Source organism: Macaca thibetana, chromosome 2 (genome assembly GCF_024542745.1).
Source record: "Macaca thibetana thibetana isolate TM-01 chromosome 2, ASM2454274v1, whole genome shotgun sequence".
Taxonomy (NCBI): domain Eukaryota; kingdom Metazoa; phylum Chordata; class Mammalia; order Primates; family Cercopithecidae; genus Macaca; species Macaca thibetana.
Genome location: NC_065579.1, coordinates 9,436,885 through 9,458,550, shown reverse-complemented (window position 1 = coordinate 9,458,550; position 21,666 = coordinate 9,436,885). Strand labels below are relative to the sequence as shown.

General features: G+C 41.0%; 2 protein-coding genes across 12 annotated transcripts in view; one reads left to right on the top strand and one right to left on the bottom strand.

Moving 5' to 3' along the window:
• The window catches only part of SST (somatostatin), a 1,150,223-nt gene extending 1,140,026 nt beyond the window's left edge, over positions 1-10,197 (bottom strand). Inside the window, exon 1 of one of the 2 annotated variants that reach the window (XM_050779314.1) lies at positions 10,188-10,197. The gene's annotated coding sequence lies outside the window, so the exon portion shown is untranslated. Of the gene's footprint in view, positions 1-5,008; positions 5,019-10,187 lie in introns of those variants that run through there. The other variant, XM_050779317.1, reaches the window with a different exon arrangement.
• LPP (LIM domain containing preferred translocation partner in lipoma) overlaps positions 1-21,666 on the top strand; it is a 739,054-nt gene that overhangs the window by 665,418 nt on the left and 51,970 nt on the right. The gene's annotated exons all lie outside the window — the stretch shown is intronic.

Genomic DNA, 21,666 nt, shown 5'->3' with positions numbered 1-21,666 from the left:
ACATTTTCCCATATCTTCTCAGATGTATTTTCTGAGAACCTGGTTTTTAATGCTTGTATAACATTAATACTTGTTGTTAGACCATTTTGTTTTACTCATTCTTCTATTCTTACATATTAAGGTTGCAGACAGCATCCTTAAACAACTTTCGTATGGCGAATCCAATTTTTTCCTTGGGAATACATTATGATCTATTGATTTATTTCTACGTGGGCTGAATTTTGTCCATAACAATGAAAGTGGTAGCCCCCTAAGATGCTGTTCGCTCCCTGATGTCTCATTTTTCTCTAGAATACGAAAGAGTGGCTGTTTTCTGCTCTTCCTAAAGACTCAGGATGTAATAATATACTGTCACAGGTTTCAGAAGCATGGAACCTTGGCACCAAAAGGGTCTCTAATAGCTAAGTTGTCTTGGAAATGATTGGGTCCACTTCCTCTTCTGATACAGGAAGAACAAGCAGGTCATTAAATGATGACAAGGGCTCTTTGAAGTGAAGTGAAGCAATATTGGAGGGTGTAGCATATAAAAACTCTCTTCTCAGATATAAAAAAAAAATTAAGCTACTTGGGCTAGGAGAAGTGAGCCTGGATTTGGAGGCTTAAGGTTTCAGGAAGGTCTGAGACAAACTCAGGAAGAAACGGATCAAGAGTTTTGGAAGGGACAGACGATTGACGAGAGCACTGAAATTCCACTGTGATTTGGGTCACCGGTGTCACATGGCATCTATTTATGGAATACCTGGAAAATAAGGGAGAAACAAGACATCTCTGCCACACTTTGGGGAAGTATACGATGAAGGTCCATGCGCTGTGGTGGAAAGAGTGTCCTGGAGGCCCCCAGTCCTTCTCACTGTGATGCCGTGCTCATTTGACAACCTCATAAACACGTATTTCTGTTCTTAATGCCTTACCCATTCGGATGCACTGATCGTTTTTTAGGCCATGTGAACAGGGCAGAGCTTGTCATTATGCCTGGGACATAGTGGGCATTCAGTAGGTGTTTGTTGAATGAAAGAAGCAGGCACAATCACAGCTTTCCCTTCTGGTGATCTGCTTTATGATACAATTTCCAGGAATGCATTGTGTCTAAAATTGGGGACCATATGTACAGGAAATTCTTTCTTATGTCAGTGTGAAATCCCTCTAAAGTAAATCCCCCTTTATAGTTTTTTATTGTTGTTTATTTGTTCTTTTTAATACAGAAAACTGTAAACTTTATATTAGGGCAGGTTTTTTGTGTGTGTGCAAAAGCCTGGTCATGGGCTAGATGACATTTATTTTTCTGTAGAGATACTTGGACATTTTATGATTCAATTACTTCCTTCCAAAAGCCATATTTAGAATTCCAGCCAATCTGTGAGCCAGAAAGGAGTGAGCCAGTATAATAATCAAGGTAATGTGGCAAGAAGGTGTGACATTTCTTAGCCTTTCTAGAAGAAATGGGTGAAAATAAATGTTTTCAGGGTCAGTAAATAACTTTCCCGTAGTAGCCAGAGAGAAAGCATCTTACTTTGCTGAAGCTGGACCTTTGTCATTTGAAGGATCTCCTCCTAATGCCATCTAAGCTTGAGAGGTTCATATGGCTGCAGCATGGTTTATCTTGCTGTTTTAACATTATGTCCATTCAAGTTCCATTGTAGACCTTTCTTTTAAAGAGAGTTCACCCCAGGATATTAAATAAAATAGAATTTGAATGGAAAGTTGGCATTCCAGTTCGGAAACAATTTTTATTGGGTACAGACTTGGGGGCAGCAGAAAAAAAACAAACACAATGTCTATGTTGTAAATGATAATAAAAAAAGAACAAGTAAAACAAATGAAAATGTTTTGTTTTACTAAGGCTGTTTTGCATTCCCATGACTTCAAAATACTTTTGGATTTTATGGCAATCTATAACTGCTTTAGTATAGACAGACAAAAAACAAATAAACTTAAATAAATTCAGAGAATAACAGAAGAAATATGTAGAATTACAGTGGTCAGTTGGTAAAGATTCTGTTGGAGGTTTTGGAGGTTTTTGCATAATTTGTATTAGTACAAAAATATTATGAAATTAATAATCAATTTTAATGCATCTATGTTTCTTAATGTCTTCAACTTGCCAATTCTGTTGTTAGTCATAAACTTTTATATTCCTCCCTATGTTTATCTTTCCCATCTCTGTGGCTCACTTTTGTTGTTACTGTTGCTGATTCTCAAAACCATTAGATCTTAAGTATATTCCACTACCAAAGTCATTAATGTCAAGGAGAAAACGGGAAGTTAGAAGCCATGATTTTACTTATAATAATCCATTTGTCTCATACTTTCATCTCAAAAATGTGTATTTAAGTAGAAGGAGAGCCAGAAAAATAACCAAGAGAGTTACATTGTAATTCTGGCTCTACTGTATACTAGCAGTGTGATTTTAAGCTGGTAATTTATCCTCTGTAGCCCCAGCGTTGTCTTCTGAAAAGTACATTCACTCATTTGGATGATGTAAGATTTACAGGAAATGATTCCTGGTAGAGTAGAATGAAGTAGAATGTAGAATGCAGTAGCAATAGAATGAAGATGTGCATATCGATGATCTAGCACTGGACTGTCCTATATGATAGTTATTAGCCACATGTGGCTTCTTTAAATTAGAGCTAATCAGAATGAAATTAAGTTAAAAATTTAGCTCCTTAGTCATACGAGCCACATTTCAAATGCTCAAGAATCACTTATGACTAGTAGCTACCATATTGCAGAAAACTATTCCATTATCGCAGAGGATCCTGTTGAATAGTACTGACCTAGAATGACAGCTGCTTGTAGGGCACTGGGAATGGCTGTTTGGGGATGGTATCTCCTTGAGTTGGTCTGTGACCTGCTGGGAGTAATGTAGTTCTCAAAGAACTCTAACTCTCCTTGAACCAGGTGCAAAACTGTGAACCTGGGATGCCTGAGGGAGTGGTTGTTTTGTGCTGAATGGTATGTCAGCTACATCACCACAGATGTGGGATCAGCAGACTTGCTTATTCTGAGTGCCGTCAGAATCGTTTTTAAGTACCGTATGTCCAGTGTCATCTTTGGCACATTTATCTGGCTTCATCTGAGTTCCGAAGTGAAATCTCACAGCCGCCTTCATAAATTTAGCCATCAAAGGCCAAGGTGATGATGACATACCACGCTTTAGAATCCTCAAGTAGGGTGGGATATTGGTGCTGGGAATGATGAATGAAGGGACATCTGAGAATCATGTTGCTTTTATGGATTAGCAGAAATTCATCTTACGTGACCAAGAGCAGCTGCAAAATGGCTAGAAAACATTTGCCTTTTCTGCTTATGTTTTGGTCATCCCAACACATTCTATGTGCATGTCTGACTTTGAAAGTTCTTTTTGAACTATAAAATCATTTGCCAAAGTTAGGACTGATTATGAATATCATCAATGATTGTTTTTAAATGTCATTATGATAAAGTCATAGAATAGTGACCATCTATGCTGCCTTTGTCTTTGTATAGATGCAGTAGTCCCAGCCTTTCTCTGTGTGTGTGTGTGTGTGTGTGTGTGTGTGTGTGTGTGTGTGTGTGTGTGTGTGTGTGTGTGTGTGTGTGTGTGTGTGTGTGTGTCTGTGTGTGTGTGTGTGTCTGTGTGTGTGTGTGTGTGTGTGTGTGTGTGTGTGTGTGTGTGTGTGTGTGTGTGTGTGTGTGTGTGTGTGTGTCTGTGTGTGTGTGTGTGTGTGTGTGTGTGTGTGTGTGTGTGTGTGTGTGTGTGTAGGATCACTGGAGTATGATGGTGAAGAAAGCTGTCACAGCACAGAAGTTCAGAAGGAAGTACTGTGAAGGTCCCAAAGATTGAGGTTAACTAGTTCTGAAAGCACTGTGGTTAACTAGTCAACTCAAGAGTTAGGTGTATATACTGCTAAGGAAGGGTAAGCAACGGGCTCATGCTCTCCTGAGACAGGAAACATGTATCTGAAGTGTGACTCTATTGCTATTATCCTCAATTTGGCAGGCTACAGGGTTCTGAGAGTGAGAGAGTAATGAAATGTATATGTCTCTGCTCTTGAAGATACCAGGGGCACCTTGAAAACTCCCCTCCTCAGCCGAGGGTCCACACAGCATTAACTGACTTCTTCCTTTGCAAGCCTTTGCCATGGGTACTTAGAAAAAGACACATACACACACATTTCAGCTTATGGTTTTTGTTTGTTTGTTTTTGTCGTTTGTTTGTTTGTTGTTTTGCCAGGTGCTTAAGATTTAAAGGCAATCTTAAGGGAAATCTCTGCTCCCACCTTGACTGAGGCACAGAGGTGTCCTGTTCCCATGCTGTTGATGTTGACAGAAGGAGGACACGTTTTTTTTTTTTTTTTTCTCTGTGTGCCACCACACTCAAGCAGAATGTACGAGATATTTTCTGGCTACCAAGGATACCTGCTGACATAATCATACCTACCCTTTCTTTCCTCCCTCTGCCCCCTCAGCCTCTCACCCTGCCCTCCTATGGGTCTTTATGTGCTGCTCTATGTAGAGTACAACTCGTACCGGAGAGCCTGTTACTTATTTTGGTTCAGGAGCAGCTGCAGAGGATGAACTGGAGAGGACAGTCTACTTGCAAACACTTGTAGACTCTCCAGTGGACAGGTTACCTCTAAAGAAAGAGAAGCCTATGCTTTCCTATTCACTCAAGTTTTTTACCATTTGCAAGTGGATCCAATATATGTTTGTTTTGGGTGAGGGGCTAACAAAATGCTCTGTGGTTTCTGCAGGGTTTCCTTATGGGAGACATCCTGTCATCCTCGTGTCGATTCTTGCCCCATTAGCTTTCAGCAGTAAATAGCTGAGGGTTTCATCTGGAAAGTTCTATTATTAGTACTACATGGTCAGGACATTTTAAGATAGACATTTTCATAGGCAGAAAACTGTATACAAAGAGAAATGTGCAATGCAGAATAACTATCAAATAATATCTAGATATCTTAGATTGCTACTCTAGGCCCTCCATGGTCTTACTCCGTGGGTTCCTCTTAACTCTCTTCATCCCCCCTTAACATTAGCTGTAGGCTTTCTTGTCACTGTCTTTGCTCATCTTGTTTTCTCTGCCTGGAATTCCCTCCCCCAAGCTCCCCACACCGGCACCACGAGCATGTACCTTGTTCTTTAAGACTCTACTCAAATACCTCTGCCTCAAAAACATATTGCCCTAATTGTCCTGGCTGAAAGTGACAGTCTTCTCTGGACCCCTCACTCTCATGTCTGTACCTCTCTATGTCATCTTTAATCACTTTCTGACTTGTGTTGTTACATAGTTGAATATGCCTTATCTCTACTACTTGATATTAAACTTCCTGATGATGATAAGGTCCTATCTTATCTTCTCCTGTCTCTTCCCTGATCAGGCTTAGGGTAGTTCCTCACACACTGTACTGTTAAGAGAATACGTACTGAAAAAGTAAATGAATAAATGGCAGAAACCTTATGTGGAATGCTGGTGCAAGCAGTTCCTTTGACTGGGGGCTTTTTAAAGGAGACTGATTGTATAGGAGATCTGAGCAATTTTCATATGAATGGAATGGATTATTAGAGCTGGCATGAACATCAAAAGAAGCTAGCCACAACCACCTCTCTCAGGTCATCTTCATTTTCAAGCAGGGAATCTAAGATTTAGATAGGACCGTTCCAGATCACATAGTGAGTAATTAATAGACCTAGGACTCGTACCTCATCTGACATCCAACCCAGCATGTTCTTTTGAAATAAGACTAGAATAATAGTGAGACACACATATCAGACACACGATTTCGAGAAGACGGTTTTCCGCCCCACGGCACATGACCCCATACATTTATTTCCCTGCCTGTATAAATAGTACTGACAACATCACAGCAGCTTTAGAGGGAAACATGACTATCTCCATCATATGGTGATTCTACACAGCAGAATCAGAAACCCGGGTAAAGAGAGAAGTCTTAACTCAGTTTCATTCTTGTTAAAAGATGTAATGACTGGAGTTCGAACTGGCAAAATCATTGGCAGCATGAAAGGAAGTGGGGTTGAAGCTGGGCAACATTTCCACAACAGGGAGGGGAACAGAGAGATGGAAAATATTGGGAGTCTTGTGCCCCATCTGTAGAAGGAGATGAAGGCCAGAGCCAAATGGTGGGGGCAGGGGTGGGGGGAAGATTCCTTTCTCCAGCTATGTAACAGCGTTACGGGAGTGAATTCAGAGCTTTCTGAGTGTTCTGAGCCAAGTGCCTGCTGGAATGTGGACTGTAAATCTCTCATCGTCCTCTTCACTAACCCACAAACAACCCCTGCTCCTCTCCCATCTGCTTCCCGACCACCTGCCTTTCAGTCTTTCTTTATATACAGAATGTTTTCCATTCTCCTACCTTCCTCTCTGTCTACCTTGGTATGGTACATCTCATCCTTCTTCTAAATATTTCCATCTGACCACATTTTTCCCTAATGAGACAGACTCACAATGGGATAGAGTATAACATTTATTCATTTATCTGCTCAGTAAATATTATTGAGCACATATTGTGTCCTAGGCAGCGCTTTAGTTCTTCAGTGTTCAGCAGTAAAGAAAACAGACAAAAAATATTACCCTGGTGGAGTTTACATTCTAGTGGGGACACAATGAACAAAATAATTGGCAAGTTATATAGAATATTGGAAGGAAGTATGTGCTGGGAGAGAAATAAGCTGGGAGGGAAAAGGGAGTGCTGGAGGAGAAGGAGCTAAGAGTCTCAGTTCCGGAGTGAGGCAGCCTGAGCTGGAATTAGAACCCAAGCTGCGTGCAGTGGCTCACGCCTGTAATCCCAGCACTTTGGGAGGCTGAGGTGGGCGGATCACCTGAGGTCGGGAGTTCGAGACCACCCTGGCCAACATGGTGAAACCCCAACTCTACTGAAATTACAAAAAAAAAATAGCTGGGCGTGGTGGCGGGCACCTGTAGTCCTAGCTATTTGGGAGGCCGAGGCAGGAGAAACGCTTGAACTCGGGAGACAGAGGTTTCAGTGAGCAGAGATCAGGCCATTGCACTCTAGCCTGGCAACAAGAGCGAAATTCCATCTCAAAAAAAAAAAGAAAGAAAGAAAGAAATGAACCCCAGCTGCATCCTTCCCAGTCATGTGACCTGGGCAGGTTAAGAGAACTCCTTGAGCCTCAGTTTTCTCGTCTGTTTAACGAGAGTCATTAGGGAAACTAGTATCTCCTTGGTCATTGCAGGGATTCAATGAGATGACACATGTAACCTAATCATTACCTTGGGCCTGTCTCCTATAAATATAGTGATTGTCATGTTTGTTATTTAAACAATATTATATATTGTGTTTTAGGTGTTATGTATGTAATATATAGTGTGAATATATGTATATGTTATATACATAACATTATCTAACTTAGTGCCTCTAGTATTACATACTTCTCAAAAAATATATTTTTGTCGGTATTTCTTTCTCCTCCTAGATAGCGATCTTTTGTCGGCAAGGACCACCTCTCATTTATCTCTATACCCCCATTGTGTCCAGCACATAGGAGATTTTATGTTTGGCTGCTGAATGAGAAACAAATGGGATACTCTTTTTCTAAGCACAGTAATCTTATATTAGCATTAGTTTTTGGAACCCTTCTCTAATTCCTGTCATTTTTGTATCACATCTGAAGAAGAGCGATACTCCCTTCACTTCCTCTCCTCTCCTATTAATCACCATACCTTCCAACCTCTTACGGGAATAGCAAACTAATGGTCCTTGTCTCGATGACTTGCCTACCCCTTTGTCCCTTCATGGGAACCTTCTCACAGTTCAAGTTACTATGATCTACAAGGCCAGTTCCCGTAGCCTCATTCCACTTACACACAATCTTAACCATTTCTGTCCAGTGGGAGTCACCCACTCACCTCCCAAAACCTCTGTGCGTGCCCCATGCCCCTAGTCATAATATTCTTATACAAATGTTTAACACTTTGCAGTTGAAGACCCAATGCCATACATCTTTTCCTTTGATACTTAGAGCCATTGTGTGAGGTACAAACTTCAGATATTACCAGCTGCATGTTACTAATAAAGAATCAGAAGCTCAGAGAGGAGAAATGAAAGAATCCAAGTATATGTGGCTAAAAATGGCCACGTCGACACCTGAAATCCTATTATCTTGGGCAATATACATATTGGGTTTGAAAAAGTTCACACTTAGCAGTTGGATGACCTGAGTCCTCACACCAGCTTGGCTACTTACTCACGATGTGACCCTGAATAGTGCCTTGAAGCCTCAGTTTTTCACTTCTGTAAAACAGTAACTCTTGCCCTCCAGACACATGGGATAGTTTGCAGATTAAAAGATATATTGGCAGGCTGAGGCAGGAGAATGGCGTGAACGCAGGAGACAGAGCTTGCAGTGAGCCGAGATCACACCACTGTACTCCAGGCTAGGCGACAGAGCGAGACTCCGTCTCAAAAAAAAAAAAAATATATATATATATATATATATATATATAATCCTAGCACTTTGAGAGACTGAGGCAGGCAGATCGCTTGAGTCCAGGAGTTTGAGAACAACCTGGACAACATGGCGAAGCCCTATCTCATTAAAAAAAAAATATATATATATATATATATATATATATGTATATATATATAGAAACTTTTGAAAGTATGAATCACCTAAATCATCATGTATAAATGTAAGAGATATGAAATAAGCTCTGTGAAAATATAATGGCTGATGGCGTCCCTGTATGAAAAATAGAAATGGACATTTTATGTAATTTCTATACACACCAAACAAAACAAAAGATCTTTAGAATTTCCAACTATGAGTGAGGTTTTACACTGATTATAAAGAATATAGAATGAGGAAACTCATTTTTAATTATTGGAACTTATAGGCTGAAAAAAAGAATAAGCGCTATTTAAAAAAAAAAAAAAAAAAAAAAAGGCTCGACCAGGCGTGGTGGCTCATGCCTGTAATTCCAGCCCTTTGGGAGGCCGAGGCGGGCAGATCATGAGGTCAGGAGATCAAGACCATCCTGGCTAACATGGTGAACATGGTGAAATCCGTCTCTACTAAAAAAATACGAAAAATTAGCCAGGTGTGGTGGCACGTGCCTGTAGTCCTAGCTACTCAGGAGGCTGAGGCAGGAGAATCGCTTGAACCCGGGAGGCAGAGGTTGCAGTGAGCTGAGATCGCACCACTGCACTCCAGCCTGGGTGACAGAGTGAAACTCCGTCTCAAAAAAAAAAAAAAATGTTTCCCCACCCCTCCCCCCCACTAACGAACAAACACACTTGGGAAATAGGGAAGAAGGTTATGTTTTGGAACAACTTTCTATACACTGAGAAAATCCAAGAGGTCTCCACATCTACCTATAAAATTCAGTGATGCTCAGAGCTGACATGGCGATTTTTCCTATTACATAGTAAGAAGCTCAGCGTTATGGGCCGAGTTTATTGGACACTGCAGAAATTCATTTACATTCTGTGCTTACTCTGGATTGTTGTTGAGTCCAGCTGACTGTTGCTTCACAAATTAACTGTCCTTTGAGACTTGGAAATATTGAAATTGCATAGAGTTTTTGTGAAATCTCAATCCGGTAGTACTGTGTATATTACAACAGGTGCTCAATAGACTTCTGGATTATTACATTGAGTATTATTTGTAGCAAAGATCTGTAGGCTGAATTATAAAGGTCATCTGTGGGGGGATGCCGAGATTTCTCTATCATTCTGCTACGTTTGCCAGAATGTACAAGGGTCTACTAGGAGATAGTACCTGGCAATAGTTCCATATTTTAATGTATTCTGGTCCAAATCACTGGAGTTGGCAAATGGGGAAGGAGGAACTGGGCAGTTCATCCCAAAAGACATGATGACACCACTACAAGTGTGAAGCCATCAAGAGTGCAAAGACTGAGAGCAGCATGGTCATATCTAGACATTTATCAGGAGAGCAAAATCAAGCATTGGGGCTCAAAGGGTTCAGTCCCAGCAGTTAGGAGAGAGAGGAGTCTCTTAGGAGTAGTTGCCCCAACAGCTGCTAGAGATTCCTGATCCCTTTTGTTCTGAGCCATCCAGGTCTCAGCTCAGTCCCACTTGCCTTGATTTAAAGTGACATTTTGGTCTCTAGCTGGGTGCTTCCCCCTCTGTAGCATGTAACAAGGATACACTTTCGAAGCAGGGCGCCTGGAGGACAAGGAGATAACCCTGCGGGCCTGGCCCCCCAGCCTCTTTCTTTCCTGTGTCCCATATACACTGCATAGATTGAGTGGACACCCAGGTTAAAGAGATCTCTCAGTAACCTTGGGTTTTTCTTTACCTTAATTTTGAATTTATAGTATTTTAGACATAACTTGCGCAGGATCACACAGTGAGTCTAGGGGAGAACTGGATGAGAACCCAAGTCTTCTGACTTTCAATCAGCTCTTTCTCCCTGATAAATTCACAGCAACTTCTTTGATTCTGATAATGTATTGAGCTACATGTACCTTAATATGTATCATAAAGATGACTGTTGCAGGCCATATGGGCTAAGCCCTCCATTTTCTGAGTATGCATTACCACCTCCTTCCCTCAGAACAATTAACAGAGGATCTCATAAAGATGTGCTATATATGTGTCTCATAGATTTTAATGAGGCTGCAGTAGGTGGGAAGGTGTAGTATTTATTCTGGGATATTGGAAGGGCAAGTTGGATAGGACCTTAAATTTTCTACGTAGATACTTGTGGAGGACAGGCTCTAGGGTGACCTCCAATGACCCCTGCCTCCTGGTGCTCACATCTCTGTGTAATACCTCTCCTTGAGTGCAGGTGAACCTGTAACTTGCTTCTAATCAACAGAAGAAGGCAAAGGTGTTGGGGTGTAACTTACCATGATTACATTTTGTGATATACGAGTCCATCCCAGCAGATAGAGAGACTCTCCTTGACAGCTTGGGGGAAATGAGTGACCATATGGAAGACGCTCATGAGGCAAGGAGCAGTGAGCAACCTTTAGGAGCTAAGGACAGCTTCCAGCTGGCAGCCAACAAAAAGCTAGGATCCTGACTCATATACCCACAAGGAAATGAATTCTGCCAATAATCTGAATGTGCCTGGAAAAGATTCTTCCACAGCCAACCCTCCAGATGAGAATGCTTCTCAGCTGACACTCTGATTATAGCCGGTGAGACTCTGAGTAGAGGACCCAGCCAAAGTCATGCCTGGACCCTCAGAAACTGTGAGATAGTAAATGTTCATTGATTTATGCCACTGAGATTGTTAGCCAGCAATCACAATCTAATACAATAACACCTTTTACTGTTTTCTAGACAGCTGCTATTTAGAAAAGTCTCCCACCCAGTAAAAGAGTCCCCTTTATAGTTTTCCAAGTAGGTGGTTATCAGGGTTCTGCTTCACCATCTTCAGTGGCAAGGAGCTGCCATTTCACAGGGCAGCCATTTGTGTATTACACAGGCTTGAATGTTGTCAAGTTCACCTGCAATCTTCAGTGGGGGCCTAGGACATGCCAGGGATTTCCAGGTAGGCTGGTGAGGGGTTCCTGGTTCTCTTGGTCCTGAATCATCCCGGTGCCATTCTAACAATGGCAAGTCTGCCTCCTTCATGACGAAAGGACTGGAGGGAAATGCATGTGGCAAGTCGATAACACTGGATCGTTTGCTCCCAGCTTTACCACTTGGCATCAGTGCAAACTTTCACCCAGTTAAATAACTTAATGAGCCCTGCTCTGCATGCTTGCCTCACAGAGTTGTGACGATCAAGGAAGACAGCATCTATGACAGTGTTTGTTGGCTGTAAGTCAGCAAATGATTGCAAATGATGATGATTATTAAAATAATAGTCATTTGTCAGTAAAGATTTGTCAAAGCTGGTCCACACTGAGGGAGACAGGCTCTCCAGGGAAACTGCTGATGCAGAGATAAAGAGGAGACCAGTCGCAGTTGGGAATTGCATCACTGATTCTGAATTCCCAGTGGTACATTTCAGGTCTTACTTCAGGAATTTGTTTTTTGTTTTGTTTGGTAGTAACAAGAAGCCCCTAGAGCCAGTTGTGTTGTCATCAAACTTAATTGCTAATTAGGCACCAAAGCAAACCTATGCCAGTGAGACAGAGTTGAAACTTGAATTCCTTTCTGCAGGTGGAGCGTTGGATCCTAGAGGCGGTGTATACAGCTTGGCTATTTTTATGCTTCTGCATGCAAGAAGGTTTAAGAGAATCTGAGTAAAGCAATTAGCATCCCTCTGTCTACAGGCAAAACTGGTTTGGACATGCTTCTCTCTTCTTGAAGGGCTGTTAGAGCCTTGGCAGTGTATCTGATGAAAGATTTCACTAAGCAAAATGTCTTCACTTACAAATCCAGCCACTTTGCACTCTCAGTCAGCCTCAAATTCATTTATTTTCTTTAGAGTTTTCCTGCAACCACGAACCACCAAGAATTAAATTAATCCCCAAGAGCCTGAGCAATTATGAGGATGTTGAATCTATCCCTTCAAGGATGTCCCAGCTAGGACTGTTCATTCTTTTAACATAAACTATTTATATGTTTTGATCCTCCTCATTTGGAAGAAATAAATATGTTTTCATACATGTATTTTTCAGGATGTGTTTTATATATCTGTTTATATTACACTGTTCACATTACTATTAAAGTATCCCTATTGTATTGTAGGTTTATTTGGCCTACTTCGGGAAGAACAAAACCAAGATCCCATTATTAAAACCAAAATCCTCCACAAACCTTTCCTTTTAAACACTTAGATTAGGAAATTTTCAGTCAGCCGGCCGCCTCTATAGGCTCTTATACTTGGTCCTACTAAGTTTCCTTCACGTTTGGTCTGAATGTTGACTTTTCTCTGTGCACACTCTATTCTCCGGCCAGCATGATAATACCTGCTGCTTTGATATCAAGTGGTGGGAACACAGAGAAGTGTGCTATTGGTGCTGCAATTTGTATCTTTGTTTTCATCAAATGTAGTATTTACCATTTGAGGATTTTTTGTTTGTTTCTTTTTGGGGTTTTTTTGGTATGTTTTGTTTGATCTCGGTTTTGGTTTTCCAATCTAGGCCTGAGGTCCAGTGCTAATTTGAATGCTAGTGTGAACTCTCTGAGTCTGGTTCCCTGAGGTTCCACTGGGTGACTATTGCAGTGGTTCAGATGTGGTGCTACCAGCCTTCCCCACCAAGGAAGTTGCCTGCTTTCTCATCTTTGATCCTTTTCACCAACTAATCACAACACACCAGTGAAAGTTTTAATTTATCTATTCAGTTCCTCAGTTTCCGCCATCAGGTGGTGAGTTCCTGCAATACAGAGAACCTTTTTGTCTTGTTCACTACAACCTCAGTGCCTAGCACAAGGCCTTGCAGGAAGCCGGCCTTCCTTAACTCTTTATTTCCGAAATGAATTAATGTTCTTAGGTTCCATGGCTCGTGGACCAAATAACGCAATCCTAGATCTTGCTGTAGCATCTGGGACACCACGTAGAGGATTTGGGTAATCAGTGAAAATCCATGTCAGCAACTGCCAATTTACAGATGAATTATGTCTGATGGTTTGGAGATGAATGAGTTTTACAGTTCGTAGAGCATGACAAAATTCATCTTCACCTTCCATTTTATAGATGAGCCAACTGATCTCTGAGAGAGGAACTGCCTCTGAATGTCCTGGGAAGAGCTTGTGGCAGAAGTAACTTCTACCTAGCAGTGTATTTTCCTTCCTGCCTGTTCTCATTTGATAACAGACCCACATGCCAATTATTTGCATCCTTCAATTAACCCACAAGAAGGCAAATTTAATCCAGTGTTAGATAAAATAATTATTCACAGGTTACTAACACTATTAAAGAATAAGCTATGGCCAGGCGCGGTGGCTCACTCCTGTAATCCTACCATTTTGGAGGCCAAGGGCGGCAGATCACTTGAGGTCAGGAGTTCTAGACTACCCTAGCCGATATGGTGAAACCTGTCTCTACTATAAATACAAAAATCAGCCGGGCGTGGTGGCAGATGCCTGTGATCCCAGCTAGTTGGGAGGCAGAGGCAGGAGAATCTCTTGAACTCGGGAGGGGGAGGTTGCAGTGAGCCAAAATTGCGCCATTGCACTCCAGCCTAGGTGACAGAGCAAGGCTCCATCTCCAAAAACAAAAACAAAACAAAACAAAACAAAAGAATAAGCTATGAGCCAAGTGAGAAATAGGGCAAGACCATGTTAGGACTGCCACAGAGCAGCAGCCAGTGACCATCAATAGTGGCAACAAGAAAGGAACACCCCTACGTTGCAACAAGTCTCTACGTTGATATCAGTGGAATTGTGAATGGGCAGAGAGGCTGTGCCTGTTCTTACCTAACAGGGAAGCTGTCCATAAATAAGGTAGCCATTCCTCAATCAAGGACAAGCCTTCTGCCCAGTCTTTATATGTAAAGAAACAGTATTTCATTTGAAGGGAAACCATAATAATTGTCTCAGATGTGCGTCTTGTTCCTCGGTACTTGTTCGTATTTTTGATGAGAAACCAAGGGCTTTATTAGACATCTTGTGAAAACCCGTCAGCCAGGATTTAGAACAAATGCATTTTTGGCCAATTTTTGCCTTTGATTTCAGATAAATTTTATATGTTGTTTCTGTCCAGAATTGTAGGGTCATGTTTGGTTTTTCAAAACTGCAGGATATGTTTACTTTCATTTTCTTTCAAGAAGAAGACAGTTATGAAAAATGTATCTACTGCCAGCCCACTGTTTTTGTTCCTCTTTGTGCGAGCTATGACTTCTCCACATCTTGAGCCTTAAACTCTTCGATGTTGTCTTTTTAAGCATAAAATAAAAGATTGTTCTCTTTAGTCTGTAGGCTTGGAGGTGGGCAAACATGAAATATTCCTGTGTGTTCATAATTCTATAACAATAATTGATGCAGGTTTGGGGGCTGTTGTATTTGCCCTAGCCTTATATAATAAACATTTGGCATTCCATGACTTTTCAGCTTTGTCAACTTTCCAATCCTGTGTGGTGTTCCCTCTTATTGTTTCTGTGTGAACAACTTGACGAGAGTGGCATCCGTGGTCGGATTCTTCACTCTGTCCCTGCAGGGCTTTTCATTATGCTTTGCACACAATAGAGGCTCAATGCATGAATGAATGCATGGATGAATTTTTCAGTTTGATTCCATGAGCTGCTTAATTCTATTAGAGGCACCACCTAGGTTTTTATAAGACATTTAATTGGTACATATTTCTTATCACTTTTTAATACTCCATAAATGTTTTGTGTTCTTTTCAGTAGAGTCCAAATACATAGAAATGAAAATATTTCCAATTACAGAGTAAATATTTTCAATATCTTCCCACAAATAAGGCTGAGTTTATAAGACTTCGTTCCTGGGTTTCATGGGCATGCTTGGTTGACTAACTTTGTGTTCATGTGGCATGAAATTCTAAACTGTCAGAACTACATGGGCTTTTAGAGGACCTATCTAAATCCTTATCACTTACAGATGAGCAAGCTGACATATTTGCCTCATTTATTGTCAGTGAATGAATTAAAATATTGTGCCTTCATCAAGATATTGTGTGTATATTCACAATGTTGTTTTCATAAATATGTAGCATTACTCTGTTTTGTGACTGCTCCTAGACTGACTGGTTCTAGGGATAAAGAAGAGCCAGAGAAGAAATCTGGGCTTCCCAGTACCTTGGGAGGCCGAGGCAGGCAGATCACAAGGTTAGGAGATCGAGACCAGCCTGGCCAATATGGGGAAACCTGCCTCTACTAAAAATACAAAAATTAGCCAGGTGTGGTGGCAGGTGCCTATAGTCCCAGCTAATGGGGAGGCTGAGGCAGGAGAATCGCTTGAACCTGAGAGGCAGAAGTTGCAGTGAGTCAAGATTGCAACACTGGACTCCATCCTGGATGACAGAATGAGACTCCATTTCAAAATAATAATAATAATAATAATCTGGGCTTCCTGCTTAATTTCTAGTTTTGGTATTCCTACTATCAGGCCCATCCTCTGTCCTTTGTGTTCACAGCTAAATTGGGTTTGCGTTTGGTCAGAGGATGGGAGAACAATAGTCACCCTCATCAGCAACTGAGAAATTCAGTCTATTCTGCCAACCTTGTTTATATCTTTTCATATAAATCTTGAAATTGCCCCTATTTCAAGTTCGATGATCAGTGACTAAATATTAAAGCCATTATTTGCTTTTTTAAAGCCTGAACCTTGCTTTCCAGAATCTTTTCCACCTTTGAGATTATTTTAAATATCGTCATTACTTTGAGAAAAGCAAACTTAACAAGGATGCGTTAAGAACTATAAAGGGGTCATTGCCCAGGATGCAAGAAAGGGAGGGAGAATGGTAATGAAATGAGAGAGCCCTTGCTTTGGTTTTATAAGATCTGGGTCTGAATCCTGGCAGTGTGTTCTTTCTAACTTTAGGCAATTCAGGAGCCCTAGAAACCTCATCTCTCTGTCTAGTGTGGGAAAACGTGAAACAGCTTTGGGCCATAGATTGCTCTATGCAAACTCCACATATGCAAACTCGTATTATTAAAAAGGCTATCTCTAGTGGTTCCTATCCCTAGTCTTGTTTGGTTGGGTAGCTTCCAATTAATAACTTCCTCAAATTCTGGCTAATATTTGTTTAGCACTTCATGGCTTACAAAGTACTTCATTATTTTAACATTGTATTATTGCTAATAATATCAAACTTTCTGTTATTACAATAAATGTTCCTTTTTTACTTTATTATTCCATTACTTTATTACTGTTTTTCAGATGTGATCTACATTTTACAGATGAAAAAAGATTCTAGGAGGATAAGGGACTTTGTCATGAATGTTAGCTTCTAAATTATGGGGGGATTCATATGCACCTTTGAAACCCTTAAACCCATGTTGTTTCCCCAAAGGCTTTGGTGGTCCTAAACATTTGACATAATCAGAGTCTTATAAAAAGGCATGGCTTATCCAGCTCCTGTTTCCTCACTGTCTCCTCTGTCTCAAAATAGTATAGAAAGAACTTTACGCCCTGAGAATGTACAGCTTTAGGATAGGTGCAGCTCCATTTCATACTCTGATTTTCCTTCCTCATTTGAAAAGCTGAAACATAATTTCTTATAAGACTTTAGAAGTTGAAGTCAGGGTTGGGTTAAAAAAAATGTGGCACTTATATGCCATGGAATACTATGCAGCCATAAAAAGGGATGAGTTCATGTCCTTTGCATGGACATGGATGAAGCTAGAAGCCATCATCCTCAGCAAACTAACACAGGAACAGAAAACCAAACACCACATGTTCTCACTCTTAAGTGAGAGCTGAACAATGAGAACACATGGACACAGGGAGGGGAACATCACATACCAGGGCCTGTCGTGGGGGTGGGGTACAAGGGAAAGGAGAGCATTATGACAAATACCTAACGCATGTGGGTCTTAAAACCTAGATGACAGGTTGATGGGTGGAGCAAACCAGCATGGCACATGTATACCTATGTAACAAACCTGTATGTTCTGCATGTATATCTCAAAAGTAAAATTTTTTAAATTTTAAAAAAATAAGAAGTTGAAGTCATGGTATAGGAGTCACAATTTGCAGTGATATCTTTCACACTTCTTAACCACCTCATGAAAATCACCGAACAGTATTTCTTCTTTTACCTAACATTCTCTGGGAAAGAGAGAGCTCTGACTGCACCTACAAGTAGGGAAAGGCATTTGAATTACGCAAAGCTGCTTTTAACTCTGAAACTGTCCTACGTTGTAGCATATTAACAGGGAAACATTTTATTGGTGCTTTAATAGAGTCTTATCTAAATCTCTGGAATCTTACTGCAAGGGCCAATTGTTACTCCAGGTTAGATTTCAAGGCCCACAGCTCCATTATGATGTCAACAAGGATAACTGATGTTTATTCTATAGTTAGAGCCCCCAAGGCTTCAGCAAACATTTTGCTCATCACTTGTAGGACGAGCAGTAAATGTAATCATTGCAAGACTGAGCTTACACATCTGCTAAAAGGGTTATTCATTTGAGTAAACAGCAAGGTGATAAGGCACAGGGATGGACCATTGGATTGAGTCAGACAGGCCTGAGCACAAAAACCAGTCTCACTACTTAAATCTTATATAGCCCATTTAGAGTAAGTTGCTTCACTTTGGGAGGCTGAGGCGGGCAGATTACAAGGTCAGGAGATCGAGACTATCCTGGCCAACGTGGTTAAACCCCATCTCTATTAAAAAAAAAATACAAAAATTAGCTGGGCATGGTGGCAGGCGCCTGTAATCACAGCTACTCTGGAGGCTGAGGGCAGAGAGAATCCCTTGAACCATGGAGTCGGAGGTTGCAGTGAGCCGAGATCGCACCACTGCACTACAACCTGGCGACAGAGCGAGATTCTATCTCAAAAAAAAAAAAGAGTAAGTTGCTTAACTTTTTAAACTTTAGTTTTATTATCCACAAATAATAAATTATAAATTGCTGCTTTACATATATGGTATAAAAATGTATCAGTCCAGTTAATTTGGGGTAAATGGTAGTATTCCAGTCTTACCTCCTCGAATACTAAGGGGACACAGCAGTTTATCACTAGAAGGAGATAGTTTTGTTTTGTTTTGTTTTTTTCAGTCCTCTTTTTCCTATTCTTTTCCTATTCCAAGAAACCCGAGATTTCTTTCTTTCTTTTTCCAGCTATTGATGAGGTCAGGGAGTGATATGTTCAGATCTTTCTTTGTTGTATCCTTGTTCCATTTAGAAACCAGTATCTGGGAATTCAGCAGAGAACTGGGGGTCACTGGAAGCTGTTTTACCTACATACAACCACGTCCTCCTCTTAGACCTAGAGACTAGATACTGAAAATGCAAAAGGAAGCCATATTGACACTCCCCAGGATAAGGGAAGGCATTACACCATCCTTTGTAATGGTGAATCTTATGCATTTGTAGAGGGCTGGCCTTTGGCTTCTACCATATTGTTTAGCTCTCTCAACTACACACAAGGACTTCATTTATTTATTTAGACAGAGTCTTGCTCTGTTTCCTGGAGTGCGGTGGTGCAGTCATGGATCACTGCAGCCTCAACATCCTCGGCTCAAGTGATTCTTCCACCTCAGCCTCTCAAGTAACTGGGAACACAGGTATGTGCCACCTCACCTATTTTTTTTTTTTAATTTTATATAGATGGGGTCTCACTGTGTTGCCCAGCCTGGTTTTGAACTCCTGGCCCCAAGCCATCAAGAGACATTATTATCCTTCTCTTACACATGAGAAAACTACCAGTGAAGTGGTTTGCCCATCATGTGAAATTACATATGCCAGTACTAGCCTGTTCTGAAATCCAGCAACATTCTTTTCCATCTCCAGCCTTATTTCTGGCACCCTTTGGCCTCCAGAGCAAGCTGGAATTCATTTTACGTTAAAGGTAGAGCCATCTGATGTGGCAGGCATCCAAAACACTTGGGAAAATGCTGCTCTGTTTGGAACTCTTTTCTTCCTCCCGGGTCCCAGTGCAGGAGGTACTGTGTGCTGTGTGGGTCATCAGACTGTCCCTGGCCGTGCCAGGAGAATTAGGAGAGCACCAGGGCTGCAGTTAACTGTAAGTCCTTCATTAAGATCAGCCTATTGATAGCATGTTCATGAGTCCTTGTGAAGTCTTTTCATCAGCCACATGGAAGACCCCTTAGAAAAACAATCTCTATAATTTGTAGTTTTGGACATAGTGCTTTAGGAAGATGGATGTCTGAAGGTAGGCTGGGTTTAAGACATCGCTCAATGCTATGGGACAGTGTGGTACAGTGAAAAGAGCTCATCCTGACAACTTAAGACACTAAATTCTACTCCTGCCTCTTCTAGTAGGTCACCTGCCCTTTCTGAATTTGTTTTCTTTTCTTTTCTTTCTTTCTTTCTTTTTTTTTTTTTTTTTTTTTTTTTTTGAGACACTCTGTCTCCAGGCTGGAGTGCAGTGGCACAATCTCCGCTCACTGCAACCTCTGCCTCCCAGGTTCAAGCAATTCTCCTGCCTCAGCCTCCCAAATAGCTGGGATTACAGATGTGCACCAGCACACCCAGCTAAATGTTGTATTTTTTTTTTTTCCATCCTCTTAGGGCAGGGCCGAGTACATAATTTTTAGGTCCCAGTTAATGAACATGCAGGGAGGGCCTCATTCTAAAGTTATTAAGAATTGCAAGATGGCAGTCGCAGAGCATTAAACCTGCTGTGGGATCCTTCTAGCTCAGGGCCCTGCATGCATTCTAAGAGGCTACATTTCTTTTTTTTTTTTTTTTTTTTTATACTTTAAGTTCTAGGGTACATGTGCATAACGTGCAGGTTTGTTACATATGTATACTTGTGCCATGTTGGTGTGCTGCACCCATCAACTCGTCAGCACCCATCAACTCGTCATTTACATCAGGTATAACTCCCAATGCAATCCCTCCCCCCTCCCCCCTCCCCATGATAGGCCCCGGTGTGTGATGTTCCCCTTCCTGAGTCCAAGTGATCTCATTGTTCAGTTCCCACCTATGAGTGAGAACATGCGGTGTTTGGTTTTCTGTTCTTGTGATAGTCTGCTAAGAATGATGGTTTCCAGCTGCATCCATGTCCCTACAAAGGACACAAACTCATCCTTTTTTATGGCTGCATAGTATTCCATGGTGTATATGTGCCACATTTTCTTAATCCAATCTGTCACTGATGGACATTTGGGTTGGTTCCAAGTCTTTGCTATTGTGAATAGTGCCGCAATAAACATACGTGTGCATGTGTCTTTATAGCAGCATAATTTATAATCCTTTGGGTATATACCCAGTAATGGGATGGCTGGGTCATATGGTACATCTAGTTCTAGATCCTTGAGGAACCGCCATACTGTTTTCCATAATGGTTGAACTAGTTTACAATCCCACCAACAGTGTAAAAGTGTTCCTATTTCTCCACATCCTCTCCAGCACCTGTTGTTTCCTGACTTTTTAATGATCGCCATTCTAACTGGTGTGAGATGGTATCTCATTGTGGTTTTGATTTGCATTTCTCTGATGGCCAGTGATGATGAGCATTTTTTCATGTGTCTGTTGGCTGTATGAATGTCTTCTTTTGAGAAATGTCTGTTCATATCCTTTGCCCACTTTTTGATGGGGTTGTTTGTTTTTTTCTTGTAAATTTGTTTGAGTTCTTTGTAGATTCTGGATATTAGCCCTTTGTCAGATGAGTAGATTGCAAAAATTTTCTCCCATTCTGTAGGTTGTCTGTTCACTCGGATCGTAGTTTCTTTTGCTGTGCAGAAGCTCTTTAGTTTAATGAGATCCCATTTGTCAATTTTGGCTTTTGCTGCCGTTGCTTTTGGTGTTTTAGACATGAAGTCTTTGCCCATGCCTATGTCCTGAATGGTACTACCTAGGTTTTCCTCTAGGATTTTTATGGTATTAGGTCTAACATTTAAGTCTCTAATCCATCTTGAATTAATTTTCGTATAAGGAGTAAGGAAAGGATCCAGTTTCAGCTTTCTACTTATGGCTAGCCAATTTTCCCAGCACCATTTATTAAATAGGGAAACTGGAGGCATCACGCTACCTGACTTCAAACTATACTACAAGGCTACAGTAACCAAAACAGCATGGTATTGGTACCAAAACAGAGATATAGACCAATGGAACAGAACAGAGTCCTCAGAAATAATACCACACATCTACAGCCATCTGATCTTTGACAAACCTGA